Below are 17,676 nucleotides of genomic sequence, written 5' to 3' on the forward strand. Positions count from 1 at the left end.
CCACGCAGGCGCCCCTATTCTTTTTTTTTTTTTTTAAAGATTTTGTTTATTTATTTGACACACAGAGAGAGGCATAAGTAGAAAGAGTAGCAAGCAGAGGGAGAGGGAGAAACAGGCTCCCCACAGAGCAGGGAGCATGATGCGGGGCTCAATCCCAGGACCCTGGAATCATGACCTGAGCCGAAGGCAGATGCTTAACTGACTGAGCCACCCAGGCACCCTAAAATCTATCATTCTATCTTGCACTTTGAATAAATCTTCTATGAATGCATGATTTTTAAAAAAGATTTACTTTTTTTATTTGAAAGAGAGAGTGCACATTAGCAGGGGGAAGGGCACAGGGAGAGGAAGAGAGAGAATCCCCAAGCAGACTCCCTGCTGGGAGTCTGAACATGAAGTCCAACACGGGGCTCCATCCCACAATCCATGAGATCAGCACCTGAAACAAAACCAAGAGTCAGATGCTCAAGTGACTGAGCCTCCCAGGAGAACCTACATATGCATGATTTTGTGACAAACATGCATTTGACATTTGGAAAACATTGATTGAGATATGCAGATCTTCCAAATTTTAACACATTGCATCATACAATATTGAAAAATCACATTTGTTACTACCGCTACTAATCTTTTTTTAAAATTTTTTTTATTCTTTAAAGATTTTATTTATTTATTTGACAGAGAGACACAGCGAGAGAGGGAACACAAGCAGGGGGAGGGCCAGAGGGAGAGGGAGAAGCAGGCTTCCTGCTGAGTAGGGAGCCCGATGCGGGGCTGGATCCCAGGACCCTGGGATCATGACCTGAGCCGAAGGCAGACACTTAACGACTGAGTCACCCAGATGCCCCACTACCACTACTAATCTTTAAAAAAAAAAAAATTTTTTATTTCTGACCTTAGAAGGAATGCCTCTAGTATATTTCTTTTTTTTTTTTAATATTTTATTCATTTATTTGTCAGAGAGAGAGCACAAGCAGGGGGAGTGGTAGGCAGAGGCAGAAGGAGAAGCAGGCTCCCTGCTGAGCAAGGAGCCTGATATGGGACTCGATCCCAGGACCCTGGGATTACAACCTGAGCTGAAGGCAGCAGCTTAACCAACTGAGCCACCCAGGTATCCCACTACCACTACTAATCTTATCAGAAAAGTCTTTAAGGGGGCGCCTGGGTGGCTCAGTTGCTTAGGTGTCTGCCTTTGGCTAGGGTCATGATCCTCGAGTCCTGGGACCAAGCCCCACATCAGGCTCTCTGCTCGGTGGGGAGCCTGCTTCTCCCTCTATCCCTCACCCTGCTCGTGCTCTCTCTCTCAAATAAATAAATTATCTTAAAAAAAAAAAACCTCTTTAAGTATTAGTAAAAGAAAAAAAAACACACTACTGTTCCCTCTCTACTCACACCACTTCTGACCCCTAAATGTGTGGGGTTTTTCCCACATCAACTGATTCTCTGGACACCAACTGGGTGTCCTACAATTCAATTCTGACACTAACTACTTGCAGTTAGAGCAGACCCCACAGTTAAGGGCTCAGTCCCACTTCAGATCCCAGCCACAAGTCCCAGGTTGTCACCTGTGCTTCTAAACAATCAGCTGTAAATCTGGGGTTCCACAACTCCCTTTCCAAAGTTTTGATAATTTGCTGTAATGGCTCACAAAATTCAGGGAAATGCTTACTTACATTTACTGGTTTATTATAAAGGATGAAATAAAGGATACAGATGAACAGCCAGATAAAGAAGTACACAGGGCAAGATCTAGAACGGCCCTGAGTGCAGAAGCTTCTGTCCCCATGGAGTTGGGGTGTGTCACCTCCCAGCTCATGGATATTTTCACCAACCCAGAAGCTCTCTGAACCCCCTTGGTTGGGGTTTTTATGGAGGCTTCATTATGTAGGTATGAAAGAATCATTGGCCATTGGTGATTAAGTCAATCTCCAGCTCCGCTCCCCTCCCTGGAGTAAGGGGATGGTACCAAAAGTTCCACCCCTCTAATCACATAACTGATTCCTCTTGCAACCATCCCTTGTCTTGCAAGAGTCACCTCATTAGCATAAACTCAGGTACCATTGAAAGGGGCTTATTATGAATAACAAAAGACCCTCTACTCAACCAGTCTCTTGAGAATTTCCAAGGGTTTTAGGAGCTCTCTGCCCAGAACAGGGAAGAAGACCAAACACACATTACTCATTATATTACAGTATCACAACTAGGAAGCTGTCAAGCCCACAGCGGTTGATACAAATTTTCCAAAATTCTAACTTCTGCTTAGAAGCTCAAATTTTGTCATAAGCAACAAATACTGTCAGTTGTTTCTTGTTGAGTGGGACCCTCACTTCACATCATTTTTGAGAAAATATCTACCAGTTATCAGAGTCTGAATCTCCATTATTTGTCAGTCTTTCAAGTAAAAATGGTATTCCACGAAAAAAGCTAGTTCAACTGGCAACTCAGAGAATCACACAAAGTGCTTTTCCTTAAGACAACCAACATCCTTTGGTAAGCAGCAGAAGTACTTTATATATATTTCCCTTTTTTTGCACAGAATGTTAAAAAGACAAAAATGTGCGCTAGACACAGACTGAAATTTAATAAAACTTATATATTTTACTGCTTCATCATGGACATTCATAAATGAGCACTCTTTTCATTGCAAATACATGTCAGTGAAGATCTATAATGACTACAAGTACAATTCAATATGTTGGGGAGAATACAATTTTCCTTTATCCTCTTTTTTTTAATTTTTAAAAGATTTTTTAAATTTATTTGAGACAGGGGGCATGAGAGACAGAGAAAGCATGTGCACAGGAGCAGGGGGGAGGGGCAGAGGGAGAGGGAGAAGCAGACTCCCCACCCAGCAGGAAGCCTGATATGGGGCTCCATCCCAGGACCCCAGGATCATGACCTGAGCCAAAGGCAGATGCTTAACTGACTGAGCCACCCAGGCACCCCTCCTCTACCCTCTTAAATTTAGAGTCTGGGAGCCTGTGAATTAAACCAACAAGACAGATTAGCAGGAGAAAGGCATGGAATTTTCATTAATATTTACATGCCTGAGAGTTCACAGAAAAGTGAGCTCAAAGAAGTGGTTGGACATGAGGGCTTATATGCCATTCTAACAAAGGAAGGAGGTCTGGTCTTCAAGGGACAATGGACTGTGGGAAAGTGGCTAGGACTTATATGAGGGAATTAATGAAAGATAAGGCTTATTTCAGGAAGGTCTCTCTATACAGACTCATCTTGGTGTTCATGCTCCATCTCCAGTGTTGAGGGTGGCTCTTCCCTTTCTGGTGTGGCAGAAAAGACTTCCACAAAGAAAAATTGATGCCCTTAGTCAGACAAAGGGAGGACAAAGGATACTTCCTATATCTGCTGATTCGCTATTGCCTTCAGGTCTAAATAATCCTTATGCTGAAATGGCCTATTTGGGCCACTTATGCTGATCCCTTTAGGTCCACTGCCTTAATTCAGTGTCCAGTTTTACCCACCATTCTTTTTTATTTTTATTTTTTAGATTTATTTATTTATTTTGGGGAGGCGGGCCAGAGGGAGAGGGAGAGAGTCCCAAGCAGTTTCCACACTGAGTGTGGAGCCTGATGCAGGGCTCGATCTCACAACCCTGAGATCATGACCTGAGCCGAAACCAAGTTGGGTGCCCAACCAACTCCACCACCCAGGTGCCCCTACCCATCATTCTTTTGAGGGATTAGTCAAATAATAACTTAGTGAAAAGGGCAAATACTATCTTAGTATTTGTTCGAAAATAATCTTGACCTTGTGCATCTCCTGAAAGGACCTTAGAGACCTCAGGGCTGGTCCACGGACCATGCTTTGAGAGTGCTGCCCTCTGTACTGTATTCTTTGTTTACCTTTACTGACATATAAATTGTGAAGTACCCCTCCGTGGATCTCCACTGCCAAGGGTAAAGTACAAATGCTTTGGCATAGGATCCAAAGCCTGCATGACTGGTCTTGCCTTTCAGCCTCCTGTGGATCCTCACCCTGTGTCAGAACGGTAGCCTCGCTAAGGGACTGACTCGAATTCCCAGGATGTAGCAGCAGGTGCTGTTTTCCTCCTGTCTGGCTCCATTTTCTCTCATGCATTCTGTAAGGCCCAGTCCCACAGTCATCTCCCCTGACTCTCAAGATAAGGCTAGTGCCATTGTGCTCAGTGAATGGCTGTGGATGCCCAGTGGAGTCGGATACAGCACAAACAGCCAAACAGCTTCCTGGGACCTAGGCTGCCATGGGATCTCTGGTATCAGATCTGAAAATCTAGGCAGGGCAGTTAGGGGCAGGTGCTGGGGAGAGGGAGGCCTGCCAGGAACTTGGGAGGGCACCCCGGAGGAAGGCCGCTCCTTTCTATTGCCCGGATCCTGGCTCTCTTCATGCTTTAGGGATTGGGTGTTGGGGGATGGTCCTCCTGAGTGGCTACTGGGGACCCTAGTGGGACAGGCCTAGGGTTGCCAGATTAATATAGATGGCCCAGTTAAAATAGAATTTTGGATAAACAATACATATTGCATGGGACATACTTACACTAAAAAAAATTCAGTGTTTATCTAAAATTCAAATTTCTCTGGGAGTCCTGTATGTTTATTTGCTAAATCCGGCAAACCTGGGCCAGACCATTACTATTTGGTGCCCCAGGCAAGGTGAGTCCCTTTTCACACACCACACTACCTTGGGTCTTTCCTGAACCTAGTCCTTGCCGCCCCAATGGGAAGCTTATACACCTTACTGAAATGAATCTTTTCAGTCCCAAAGCTGCCGGGAACCAGTGGGGAGCAGAAGCAAACTGGGGGTTTGGATGGATACTAGGTGTAAGGCCATGGCTTTGGATAACTCTCTCTTCCTGCAGAAGGGAGCTCTCCCTTACAGCTTGAGCCTTTTAGGGGTACCTATGGGGACACAACCTCCTTCCTTACCTCACTTCTTCTCCCCACCCTCGCACTGAAACCTGGTTCTGGTCTCCCTGAGGGATTCCCCCGGTGGGGTAGGCTCTGGGCAGAGGTTGGGGATGGTGATGGGTCCTCCCTCCCAGCCAGTGGCTCTCCACCAGCCGCAGCTGCCTCCAGTTTTCTCCTTTTAAGGACCTGAGGGCAAACTCTCCTCCCTGCTGGGAGGACTTTTTCCTGCCAAAGATCCCAGAGTGGGAGTGTGCCCTCCAGCTTGCTTGAGGCCCTGATTTTCCTCTGATTAAGATGACCTTGACCTTGACCCTCTTCTCTGTAGAGAGAACAGCTCCCACTGTATTTTGCTGAAGGTGGCTTCCCTCCTTCCAGGCCGGCTCCCTGTCCCCATGGAAACTAGAACTACCTCCTGCCAACCATCTGATTGTCCTCTCCTCCAGTCCAGGGTCCCCTCTGAGAATAATGCCATGCGGGGCGGGGCGGGAGGCATGGGAGCTGTGTATGGAGGTCTGAGACCCTACTAAACTGCCCCAGGCTGTGACATCCAGAATAGTGTCCATCTCCCATTGTGAGCACTGATTGGGGGAAATACTGGCCATCAAACCAGCACAGGTTTGCCCTTCTGGAGGCAGAGGTGGGTGTATTCTGGAAGGGGTGATGTGTTCTCCTAGGGAAGGTAAGAGGGCCCAGGTTTTAGGGCCCGCCTTCCAGCCCTGCCCTCCCGGCTCACAGCTGAAGCATGAGAAGTGAGGCCAGTGGCCCAAGATTGTGCAGAGACTGAGCAGGTCTGGAACCCAGGGCTCCAGGCCCTCTCTCAGGATAGGAGGCGGCATGGCCATGTGGCAGATTCTCCCACCGCCCCTGGAGGGGAAAGGTTGGGGCTTCCTGGTGAGTCTTATGCCAGAAAGAACCCTCAGGGCTAATTTAAACCTTCCTCCCCAGCAAGGCCCCAAACCCCTCTGCTGCTCTTGGATTCCCGAGGTCAGTGCTCAGAGACTGGCTCGGGGCTCCCGGCTAGATGCCTTCTGGCTCAAGCAGAACAGTTTCACACAGGTGTAGCTGTCTAGATCAGAGGGAACTGGCTGCCACCAGCCTGCCACCGCCCTTATATTTGCAGGCCTGGGGCAAGAGTCCATATAGAGGTTCCTGCCCATGGCTGGCTCCCTTTCTCTTCTGTGGCATGTTGTGTATTCAAGGGTGGCTGCCACAGTCTACCCCAGCCCTTAGACTCTTCTCACAATGTACTCTGACGCTTGTCATATTGGGAGGCCTGCCCCTCTCTCACTTGGGCAGCACAACTGATGTTCTATGACTTCTGCAAGTGGTCACAAAGGGCAATCCAGCTCCTGCCTGATTCTTTTCGAGACTCTTGCTTTTGAACCCCAGCTGCCACGCTGTGAGGGAGCCCAGGCCTACGCCAGCATGGGTGGAGGTGCTCTGACCACAGCCGGCATCCGAGGGAGCAACTTTTGGGTTGACTTTCACCCCAGCCGCCATCTCCCTGCTACCACATGAGACCCCAAAATGTCTGTTCAAGTCCTCTGCCCATTTTTAAATCAGGCTGTTTGGGTTGTTTGTATTACATTGTGTTTGTTCTTAATATGTTTTGGATATTAACTCCTTATCAGATGTATGATTTGCAAATATCTTCTCCCATTCAGTAGGTTGCCTTTTCACTGGTCAATGATTTCCTTCCCTGTGCAAAAGCTTTTTAGTTACATATAATCCCGTTTGCTTATTTCAGCTTTTGTTGTCCTTGACTGAGGAGACCGGTCCCAAAAATATTGTCAGAGAGCTGACCTGCTCTGGTTTCTTCTAGGAGTGTTATGGTTTCCAGTCTTTTATTCAGGTCTTTCATCCATTTTGAGTTTCTTTTTGTGTGTGGTGTAAGAGAGTGGTCCAGTTTCATTCTTCTGCATGTGCTGTCCAGTTTTCCCAGCACCATTTGTTGAAGAGACAGTCTTTTCCCCATGGTAGATCGATTGACCATGCATGGGTTTATTTCTGGGTTTTCTATTCTATCGCATTGATCTATGTGCCTGTTTTCATGCAGTACCTTACTGTTTTGATGTCTATACCTTTGTAGTGTAGTTTGAAATCAGGTAGTATGATACGTCCAGCTTTGTTCTTTTTTCTCAAGATTGCTTTGGCTATTTGGGGTCTTTTATGGTTCCATACAAATTTTAGGATTCTTTGCTGTAGTTCTGTGAAATGCCACTAGTGTTTTGATGGAGATTGCATTGAATCTGTAGATTGCTTTGGGTAGTGTAGACATTTTAACAATATTAATTCTTCCAATTCATGAGCACGTGTATCTTTTCATTTATTTGTGTTGTCATCAATGTCTTACAGTTTTCACAATACACTTTTCCAAAGAAGACATCCAGATGGCCAAAAAGCACATGAAAAGATGCTCCACGTAACTCATCATCAAAAACATGCAAATCAAAACCACAATGAGATATCACCTCACACCTGTCAGAATGGCTAGAATCACAAAGATGAAAAATAACAAGTGTTGGCAAGGATGTGGAGAAAAGGGAACCCTTGTGCACTATTGCTGGGAATGCAAACTGGTGCAGCCACTGTGGAAAACATTATAGAGGCTCCTCAAAAAATTATAAGTAGAACTACCATAAGATCCAGCAATTCAACTCCTGGGTATTTATCTGAAGAAAAGGAAAACACTAATTTGAAGAGATATAGACCCCCTGTGTTCACTGCAGTTTTATTCACTGTAGCCAAGACATGGAAGCAACATAAGTATCCACTGATAGATGAATGGATAAAGAAGATGCAATAGATATAAATATTACTCAGCCATAAAGAAGACTGAGATGTTGCCATTTGTGACAACATGGGTGGACCTAGAGGGTGTGATGCTCAGTGAAATAAGTCAGTCAGAGAAAGACAAATACCATATGATTTCACTTATACGTGGAATCTAAAAAAACAGAACAAATGAACAAACAAAACAGAAACAGACTCATAGATACAGGAAAGAAACTGGCGTTGCTGGAGCGGAGCGGGTGGAGGGTGGACGAAATACATGAAGGGGATCAAGAGGGACACACTTCCAGTTATGAAAGAAATAAGTCACGGGGATGAAATGTCCAGCATAAGGAATAGGGAATGTAGTCACCGATATTGTAATAACTATGTATGGTGACAGGTGGTAACTACACTTATTGTGGGGATCATGTCATAATGTATAAAAATATCGAATCACAATGACGTACACCTGAAACTAATAGGTTATTGTATGCCAATTATATGTCAATTTAAAAAAAGAGAGAGAGAGACCTGGGGCACCTGGCTGTTTCAGTTGGAAGAACATGGGACTCTTGATCTTGGGGTCGTGAATTTGAGCCCCATGTTGGGTATAGAGATTAATGAAAAATAAATAAACAAAATTGGGCGCCTGGGTGGCTCAGTCGGTTAAGTGTCTGCCTTTGGCTCAGGTCATGGGCCTGCTCAGCAGGGAGTCTGCTTCTCCCTCTCCCTCTGCCCCTGTCTTCCCTCCCCCCCCCACTCCTGCTCTCTCTCAAATGAATAAATAAAATCTTTTTAAAATAATAAATAAATAAATAAATAAAAATAAACTTTAGGAGAGAGAGAGAGAGAGACCCCAAAAGAGAACAGCCTCGCTGTGCTCAGTCAAACCCCGGAACCATGAGCAATGAAGCAAAATGATTGTTCTTCTTCTATGCCACCAGGTTTGGGGATGGTTTTTTTACACAGTAATGACAGGAACAAATTCCATCCAGGCTCCACCCTGCACCGCGGGCAGCCTTGGGTTCAAGTGTGTGGGCACCCCAGAATTCCTGTCCGTACCCTCCCCATGTCCTCCTGCACAAACAGCCACAACTGGGTACCCTCAGGCCGAGATGTGTGGGTCTTCCTGCCCTCGGGAAGACAAGGTGGGCAGAGGCCAGCTCAGGTCCCGGGAGTGGGCTTGGGCAGGGGACCCAGAGTGTAGTCAAGAAGGGGGCTGTGGGCTCCAACTGGGTTCTACCCTGGTTCCAGCGGGGTGGGGAGCAGGCAGGGAAGGACCAGAATGAGACCCTCCGAATCAGAGGGGCCCAGGCAGAGGCCTGCTGCCAGGTTAGGGCAGTACTTACCAAGTACTTCGTCTGCATCATCTCTCTCTTTTTTAAAAAAAATTTTTATTTATTTATTTGAGAGTGAGAGAAAACGAGCAGGGTGAGGAGCAGAGGGGGAAGCAGACTCCTCGCTGAGCAGGGAGCCAGAAGCAGGGCTCGATCTCAGGACTCTGAGATCATGACCTGAGCCAAAGGCAGTGCTTAACTGAGTGAGCCACCCAGGCACCCCTGCATCATCTCTTCATCTTCCCCCAGCCCTGCCCTTGTGGGTTCATTGTCTTCATCATGCGCTTAGAACACAGAGGCTCACAGAGAGGAAGGCACCGGGCAAGGGCACATCACTGCAGCCAAGGCCAGGCCCTCTCCATTATACCACACTGCTTCCAAGGCCCTCTGTAGCTCCAAATCACTGGATTGAGCATTTCTCAGAGTCTACTTATCTTTGCTTTAAAACAAAACAAGACTGTAACAGCTTTAAACTGAAAGGGGAGGCCCAGGAAGCCTGAAATAGGAGGACCCAGCCTTGACCATGGAGGATGATTCCAGAACTGAGGGCTGGAAGCGTCAGCTGCCATCCAGCCAGGAGCCTGGTCCTGTTGGAGGTCATCAAACAAGCTGGCAGAGACTCATTTATCTCTTTAGCTCCCCACCAAGGGATCGCTTTATCGCCTGCTCAGCCTTTAAACCCAATGTCCACCCTCAAAGAGTGTCTTTTAAAACTGTTTGGCCTTGAGAGAGGCGGTCTACTCCTTATCTCTCTGTTTTGTTCTGTGTTGGCTTCCTGGAGGGTTATCAGGGGAGGCTTTGGTTTCTCTGTCTCCTGTTATCTCTGTGCTGTGTTTCAAAGCTGCCCTCACAGCAGCTCCTAGCCTCAGCTGGAGCCTTAACCCCCGAGGCCAGTGAGCCTCCTGAGCGCAGAGTCTCAGTGCCCCTGACTTGCCTGTCCCTTGCCTGCCTAGGCTCTCACCAAGGCTGGCTGGGTGTCATTTGTGGCTTCTCCAGGGAATTTTATGACACCAGCTGGAGCTTTGATTTGGGGAGTTCACAGAGCACCCACTATTTTTTTTTAAAAGATTTTATTATTTATTTGACAGCGATACAGCGAGAGAGCACAAGCAGGGGGAGGGGAAGAGGGAGAAGCAGGCTTCCCGCTGGGCAGGGAGCCTGATACGGGACTCCATCCCAGGACCCTGGGATCATGACCTGAGCCGAAGGCAGACACCTAATGACTGAGCCACCCAGGCACCCCTCTTTTTTTTTTTTTTAAATTAGGGAAACCAACCTAGGCTTCTCACTTCACTTTTGTATGTATATCTATTTGCCGAATACATTACAAAAAGCAGCTTCTTTTATTTCTTAAGAAAGAAGAGACATTTTAATTCCCATTGAGTGGGAAGGCTATTATGTCAGATTAAAATGACTGTGTCCCCCACTTCCAGTCCCACCCCCTGACGAGAAAGGACAGCTGGCACCCTCACATGACCCCTGAGGCCTGGGAAAACCTTGTCCGGCTGCACCGGCCCCTGGGCGGGTGTTAAGGCCCAGCTCTGAGGACACAAGGCTCTGGGAATTTCACAAAGCTGCCAGGTCCTCACACACACATTGTGCTCTTTCATAGCCCTCACTACTGCTCATGATGCTTCCCCTGGCACGCTCACATTCATGCTTCAGACTCAGCTCAGGCGTGTCCTCCTTTAGGCAAGGCCAGATGCGGGGGTGTGAGCTCTGTGCAGTCCACACGGGGCCTGGTCCTGAAAAGGGCCCTGTGCCGGGTCAAGGGCTCTGCTATTTGCCATCTTGAAATCTGAACAAGGGGCCTTGCGTTTTCATTTTGCCCTGGGCTGTACAAATTATGTAGCGTCCTGGCTCCAATGACATCTTTCTGTTGTCACCTCTCACCCTCAGTTGAGTCCGGTGCCTCCCCTGGGCTGGCACAGCCCCTGTGCTCACTCCCTCCCTCACAGCCCAATCACCCTACACTGAGAGCCTTTACTCACTTATTTGTCTCCCCACTAGACTCTGAACCCCTGGAGGATGGGGTAGAGTTTACATGTAACCCACACTGTATGTATTTAGTGCACAGCAGGTGCTCAGTAAATGCGTGTTGAAATAAACAGTCCAGATGGTTGAAGGCCTGGCCCACTTCCCTATATAATTCTGGCCAGAGCTGGGCTTCAACCCATTTCTCTTGCTTTGGGGCCAAGACAATCCTCCCTGCCCTCTTGCTCTCCTCACCAGTGGCTGAAGGCCAAAACCAACCCAGACCATAGCCAAATATAAATTTGTTTTTCTGACCTAGGACCCAAATTAATGTTTTTTGTTTTTCCCAAAGGTACTCTACCATTTTCCAAAGCAGTTAAAGTCAACTAATCCAGAACATCAGAACATCCTCAACTATCCAGGACTGGGTGGGGTGGAGTTGGGAGGAGGACCAAAATACCACCCAAGGAGGACTGGGAGCCCTACTGGGTCATGAGGGACTCACACTGGGTCCCAGACATGAGGAACTGGTGAGGTCTGGGCAGTGCACACTCTTGAATGTGTGTGGCAGGAGGACTGGCCAGTGCTGAGACTGGATTTTACAGCAGGAGGAAAGGAAGCATATGGCTTATACCAGGTCTTCCAAATTCACCACACAATCCCCTTATAGCCTTTCATCCAACCATCCATCCATCCATCCGTCCGTCCAACCATCCGTCCAGCCATCCAGCCAGGCAACCATCCATCCATCCATCCTTCCGTTTATTTATTCATTCATGCAGTGGACGTGCTAGTGAGAAAGACTGACAGGTTCCAACCTGTTTGATGCTTAGGTTCCAGTCCTCTTTGGAATAAGGCAAAGTCTATAAACAATAGGGGGGAAACAAGCCCTTGGTGCCCATCTGGCTCCCTGCACTGGATAGAGGCTCCACAGAAGCACCCGCTGGGCTTTTGTTGTCTTTAATAGCAGCCCTCTCCTTGCTTCGGGACCCAGGCCCAAGTCCAGAACGTAAGTCAGGTTATCTAGGTGGTCAACGGGCAACACTGTGCTGTGCTCTGAACTTCCCCAACTGGGCCCCAGGGTCTCTTTCTCATCCCTCCACTGTGTTCTCACCCAGCAGGCTCCCATCCCCATGTGACCAGTCACTAGTGGAGAGCAGAACCACAGCCACCGGTGTCCTTTGCCCATCCTGAACGCTGGAAGGTAAACTGGCCCATGGCCACCAACAAATACTCAAACATCGTCTGGGCGCCCAGCTCTGGGCTCAGTTACCCTGAGGAGGGTATATCCAGCCCCAGAAGGGAAGGGCCCTGGTCTGCCTTCTAGAGCTCTGGTCCCCCAGTATCTCAGCGCACCTGAGAAAGAGTTATTGGGAAAACGAATGACCAGGCTGGGCAGACTCTAACTTCTGGACAGTTCGAGCACAGATGATCAGTGCGTGGCTGGTCAGCAGGGAGAAGTGAGGAGCACTGGAGGGGGGGGAGGTGGCGGCGACTGTGGAGGTCAAAATAAAAGGTTTCTATTTTCTAAATTCAAAAAAAAAGAAAAGACTTCTGGGCCCAAGTCCCAAGCTGTGAACAAATCACTACAGACCCACTTAAAACCTGACCCGAATCATCGCAGACCACTTCACTTGAGCATCCCGAGAGCCAGCCTGCCAGTCGCAGCCTCATTCCGGGTCCACTCTTCTGAGAGCCAGCCAATGAGCAAGAGCCTTACTCCCCAGCAGTAACGCTTCTGAGAGCCAGCCAATGAGCAAGAGCCTTACTCCCCAGCAGTAACGCTTCTGAAAGTCAGCCAATCCCGAAGCTCCAAGGCTGAAAGTCAACCAATCTGCAAACAGACCAGCTTCTGAAAGTCAGCCGATTGCTGAAGAGCGTGCTTTCCCTACTCTCTAGATCAGTTCTTGGGTTGTGGTGAGTCTGTGTTTGCGTGTAAGTAGAGTCTCTGTTTCTGCAAGTGATGAATTCTACTTCAGTGTTTCAGCTACACGTCCCCAGCGAGGAGGACTTGCACTCAAAACACGTGTCCCAGCGGCTCCTGAGGGCATCCGCCGTACCGCCCCCTCGCTGCCACCGCATGCACACCAAGGCTGGGGCAGGCTCCCTGGGCCCCTCGCATCGGTGCCTGACTGGTGGTTTCAGGGCCTCCCGGTCACTTCTCTAAAACCCTGTCTTCTTCTTTCCCCAGCTGAGGCTAGAAGGACGTGCGTGGGGGAGGTATCTCCATGAGGTCGTCTGTGGGTGCCCACAGGCAGGAGGAGGGGCTCAGCCTAAGGGGGATCCGCTGACAAGAACCAAAGCTCTGCTCTCCCAGGGCTGGTCTGAGAGGGACAGTGATGGATGGGAGGACATCCGTGATATCACGTCTGATTGGTGTGACGTGGTCTGATAGAGGAGGCAGGATACCTTAAGAGCGCTCAGCAAAACTCTAGAGCTCCCAGGCCACATCCAGTTAGACCCCTCTTGCCTGGATGCACCAAGTGTTGAGGTAAGTCCAGAAGTGCGGCTAAGTCAAGAAAGGCTTCCCGTGGGAAGTGAGGCTGAGGGGGATGGAGGGCAGACTCTAGCTGGCACTTTGGGTCAGGGGAAAGAAGAGGACAACTCAGCTCACCCCTTTCTGTCTTCTCCCATTCCTGTCCCCCAGTATCCTGCAGGCTAAGTCTCTGGTGGGGTGAGCCCAGAGCAGGAGATCCTTGTAGAAGAGAGCTTTTGTGGGCCTCAGGGTAGAGGAGGGAGGAGGGCAGGATCGGGGCATTTAGAGTGGCAATAAGCAGAACCAGCCTGCTGTGACGTTTCTTGCCCTGTTCGCCCCTTTCTCCTCCTCCCCACAGACGCCTATCTCTGCAGCTCCCCTTCGCATCAGAGCCTCAGTCTTCCCTGTGTGCAGTGGGTGCGGCACCCGCTCTGTCCCCTTCCTGCAGCCTGGCTACTGGTGCCCTGTCACTTGGCCTCCCAACCCCCACCCCTTGCAAACCTCCAAGAGGCTGATTTGCATAGCACTTTGCCTCTGTTTGCCTGGTGGCTTCTTTTGGAGCCAGCCAGGAGCCCCTAGGTTCTGGCTCCAAGGAGCTCTACTCCGTGCCTATCTGCCTCAGGAGGACGAGGTTCCTCAATCCTTCTTCCTGGAGTCCAGGCTGGGACCAGGGTAAGGCCAGCAAGGTGGCCTTAAAAAAAGGTAAAAGAAGCGGTCACTCTTTGGTGCCAAGCTTGCACTTGCAAGACTCTGAGGGTGAGTGCTTCCTGAAACCTCACACCCTAGATTCCTCGTGTGCCTCCCCTGAGTCCCTGCTGGGAGTGTTCTGGCCTTTGGGGTCTGAAATCAAATTTCATCAAATGTGCCCTAAAAGCTGTTAGTCCAGAGTCTGTCCTTGAGCTGGCCTAGGCAACCCCCTTCCCTGACCGCTGACCCCCTTGGAGGAGAAGCTGGAACAGGTAGGAAGAAGGATTGACGTAGGTAGGACTGTAAGATGAATATGAGGATCAAGGATAGGAGGGGAGCCGCCACCACAGCCCAGAAACTGAGAACCATGTTGAAGGGATCTCGGGGTGACCTGCCTGCAGAAGGAACCAAGCTGGCCAGGCTGTGACTGGGACCAATGCTGATGTGAAACCCAAAACTCTGAGTTGAACGTGACCCCAGAAGGGTCTGAAGGGCTCTGGGAAAGGGCCGAGCTGGCTCTGGGAAAGGCCAGGGTTTAAATCCCAGGTCCCCGATAGGACTTAACTGTGAAAAAGGGGGGCTATTGTGTGACCAGGAGAGACAGGCAGTAAAGGTCCCTGACTGACTGTGTGGGCCCATTGAGTGTGTGTGTGTCCCCGAGCTGCACGCCTAGGCCTCGGTACCTGGCCAGGCACTGGGGCGACCTTCCCCCTCTCTTGGCCCTGCCCGTTCTTTGCTCTGCAGGTAGCTCTATCATTTCTGACCCCTTAGGATATCCCTCCTACTTCCAAAGTGCATCCAGAGCCCGAAACCCACTCTGTTCCTTGGTCGCTATTTGTGGTCTCAGAAAGTATCTTCTTGAGTCTAGTTGAAGGAGAGTATGCCCCTGCTCCCTGACCCCTTCTAGTGATCAGATGGCAGGGGTCTATAGGGCTCTGTGGTTGGAACAGGGGGTGAGCATCCTTCTCTGTCTGGGGAGGTGCTGAGCCAGAGCTGGGCGCTGTGGGGGGGTGTGTGTCTGTCTGTCTGTCTTTCTGTGTGTGGAGGTGCTCCTGGATTATTCCAGGGCGGGCCTTCTGCATTCTCTGCATGTCTGGGAGGCCTGAGCTCACTAGACAAACAGCACCCTGGCAGCTGGCCTGCAGGGTATTGTTTCCAGGAGGTGCTTCCTCACTTTGTTTGGGAAAGGTGAAAACAAAGACAAGAAGGCTGAGGATTCGGAGCCTCACAACTGGCCGGCCAGAGTGTGAAGTGATCCCCAACTCACTGCCTCCCCTATTTCTCCTCCCAGCTCTCTGGGGTTGGGGAACTCCCAGGACGATCTAGACCCAAGCAGCAGTCCCCCCCCCCCCCCCCCCGACACTTAGGAGACCTCTGATTGGCGGGCTTGAGCCTCGCTTTGGCTTGCATCCTTCCAGTGACGGGGAGCTCACTGTGCCCCAGAGAGTATGAGGGGGTAAAAAAACAGAACAAACTTTGGAAATAGGCTGAGGTGGTGACCTGGGGAGGCAGGAGGGACATGCCTATAAACCAGAACTGGTGAGGTAGACCCCACAACACTGGCCCTGCAGCTTCGACAGTAAAGGGGAACAATATGCCACCTTAGAATGTGCTTCGGTGTGTGGAGTATTTGAAGCTGGACATTTCGGGGCCAGCAGACTCAAGAAGGGCTTTTTACCTCCTCCTTAACTGCCTGCAAGAATTAAATAGGGGGCCTGTACCACGTAGAGAACTCTAGTTACTAGAGATAACTTTTTACATCAGAAAGACTTATCTGCAGGGCATGGCCAACCTTTGTTTACCAAACATTTGCTTTTCTCATCTTCCTGTGAATTGTCTTCCTCCCTTTGAAGTCCCGGACCCCTGCCCCCTTCTTAGCTCAGGATAACATATAAGCCCCCATTACCTGACTACCATGGGGAGTGTCCTATTTTTATGGGGTTCCTGTATTTATGAAATGTGTTTTTCTCTTGTTAATCTGTCTTATGTCAATTTAATTATTAGATGAGCCAAAGGACCTAGAAAGGAAGGAGAGAGTTTTCTGCTCCTACAACAGTGTCTGGGGCCCGCTGGCCAATGAAGTGAGTACCAGGGAGAAGGGGCCCCGCTCAAAAAGAAGAAAGACCTTCTCTCAGCAGAACTGGAGACCAGTGATCTGGGGGATTAATGAGTTTTCTGTCACTGGAGGAGTACAAGTGGAGAGTAGCTCATAGGTGGGGCTGTGAGGGCTTCCAGAAGGGCCCCTCTTGATGGGACAGGACCCTACTGACAGTGGCAGGCCGGGTCCGAGGACCCAGAGGGGATCCAGTAGGACCAGCCAGGAAGGTCCTTGGCTTAGCGCAGGATAGAAATCAAACGCAAGCCAGGAGGAAGTGAGAGCAGAGTTTATTGAATAGCATAAGTGATTGAGTACAGCAGATGGAGTGTCTGGGAGACTCACTAGAAGTGAGTCTCCCCACTGCTTGGGGTTAGGGGTTTATATTGGAAAGGGGTCAAGGGTACGTGTTCCTTCAGGAATCCAGGGTAGGGTCTGATCAAAGCTGAGTGTCAAGTGAACAGTAGGTGTTTTTCCATAAATCACTGAAGGTAATGGGGGTGTTGATGCCAGTGTTGAGTGAGGTTTGTTCAAAGCTACTGTCCTGGAACATGTTTGGGATCCAGTTCCTCTTAGATGTTATCAGGTGTTTGGGGGCCTAGGATGAAACTTAGAGAATGGTTAACTTTCTTGTCTCCCCTTGGAGTGGGATCATAGCTGCTTTGGTTTATTCAGATGCAAAATATAGAGCATGAGTCAGTGGGACTTAGAGAAACGGCAGCAGTGGAGGCTTTCTAAAACCGAGTCCCTTCAGTTTCTCTATTTTACTGCTCTGGGAAGATGGCCAGGAAGGCTGCCTCCTCCCCAGATCCCAGCTGACCTGTCTGAGAGAGCGCTGGGGGCTGGAGGGATGAAGCCAGGGAGCCTGGGCATTGCCTGAGTAGCCTGCTCTCAGGACAGGCCTCTCCCCCTGGGCATCGGTAGTTGGCCCTTGGCTTCCTCCCTAGGTCTGTTTCTGTCCCAGCTCCTGTCACTCAAATTCTCACAGCCAGGTGAAGGCAGGACTGCGAAGGAAACCTGTACTGCCCAGCATAGAGCAGAGCACCACAGTGCCCTCAGACTCTTCGGGGCGGGGCCTCGCCTCCATCTAGGACCTCTTTTTTTTTTTTTTTTTAAAGATTTTATTTATTTGACAGAGAGAGACACAGCGAGAGAGGGAACACAAGCAGGGAGAGTGGGAGAGGAAGAAGCAGGCTTCCTGCTGAGCAGGGAGCCCGATGCGGGGCTCGATCCCAGGATCCTGAGATCATGACCTGAGCTGAAGGCAGACGCTTAACGACTGAGCCACCCAGGCGCCCCCCTCTAGGACCTCTTGGACCCCGCTGAGTGAGAGGCCTCCCTTCTCAAGGTCCAGACATGCTGTACCAGTGAAGTGTCTGGGGTCTGATCAACAGACCTTGCCCCTCCTGTGCAGCCAGCCTGGCCTCT

General features: G+C 49.6%; 1 long non-coding RNA gene across 1 annotated transcript in view; it reads right to left on the minus strand.

Annotated features, from left to right (window-relative positions):
• Positions 1-306: 306 nt before the first annotated feature.
• The window catches only part of LOC141370036 (uncharacterized), a 43,221-nt gene continuing 25,851 nt past the window's right edge, over positions 307-17,676 (minus strand). Inside the window, exon 3 of the long non-coding RNA XR_012373720.1 lies at positions 307-439. This is a non-coding gene — a long non-coding RNA (uncharacterized lncRNA). The remainder of the gene's footprint in view (positions 440-17,676) is intronic.

The sequence above is a fragment of the Callorhinus ursinus genome, unplaced genomic scaffold (genome assembly GCF_003265705.2).
Source record: "Callorhinus ursinus isolate GAN/ISIS: 27379988/994484 unplaced genomic scaffold, GSC_fseal_2.0 scaffold25, whole genome shotgun sequence".
In the NCBI taxonomy this organism is placed as follows: domain Eukaryota; kingdom Metazoa; phylum Chordata; class Mammalia; order Carnivora; family Otariidae; genus Callorhinus; species Callorhinus ursinus.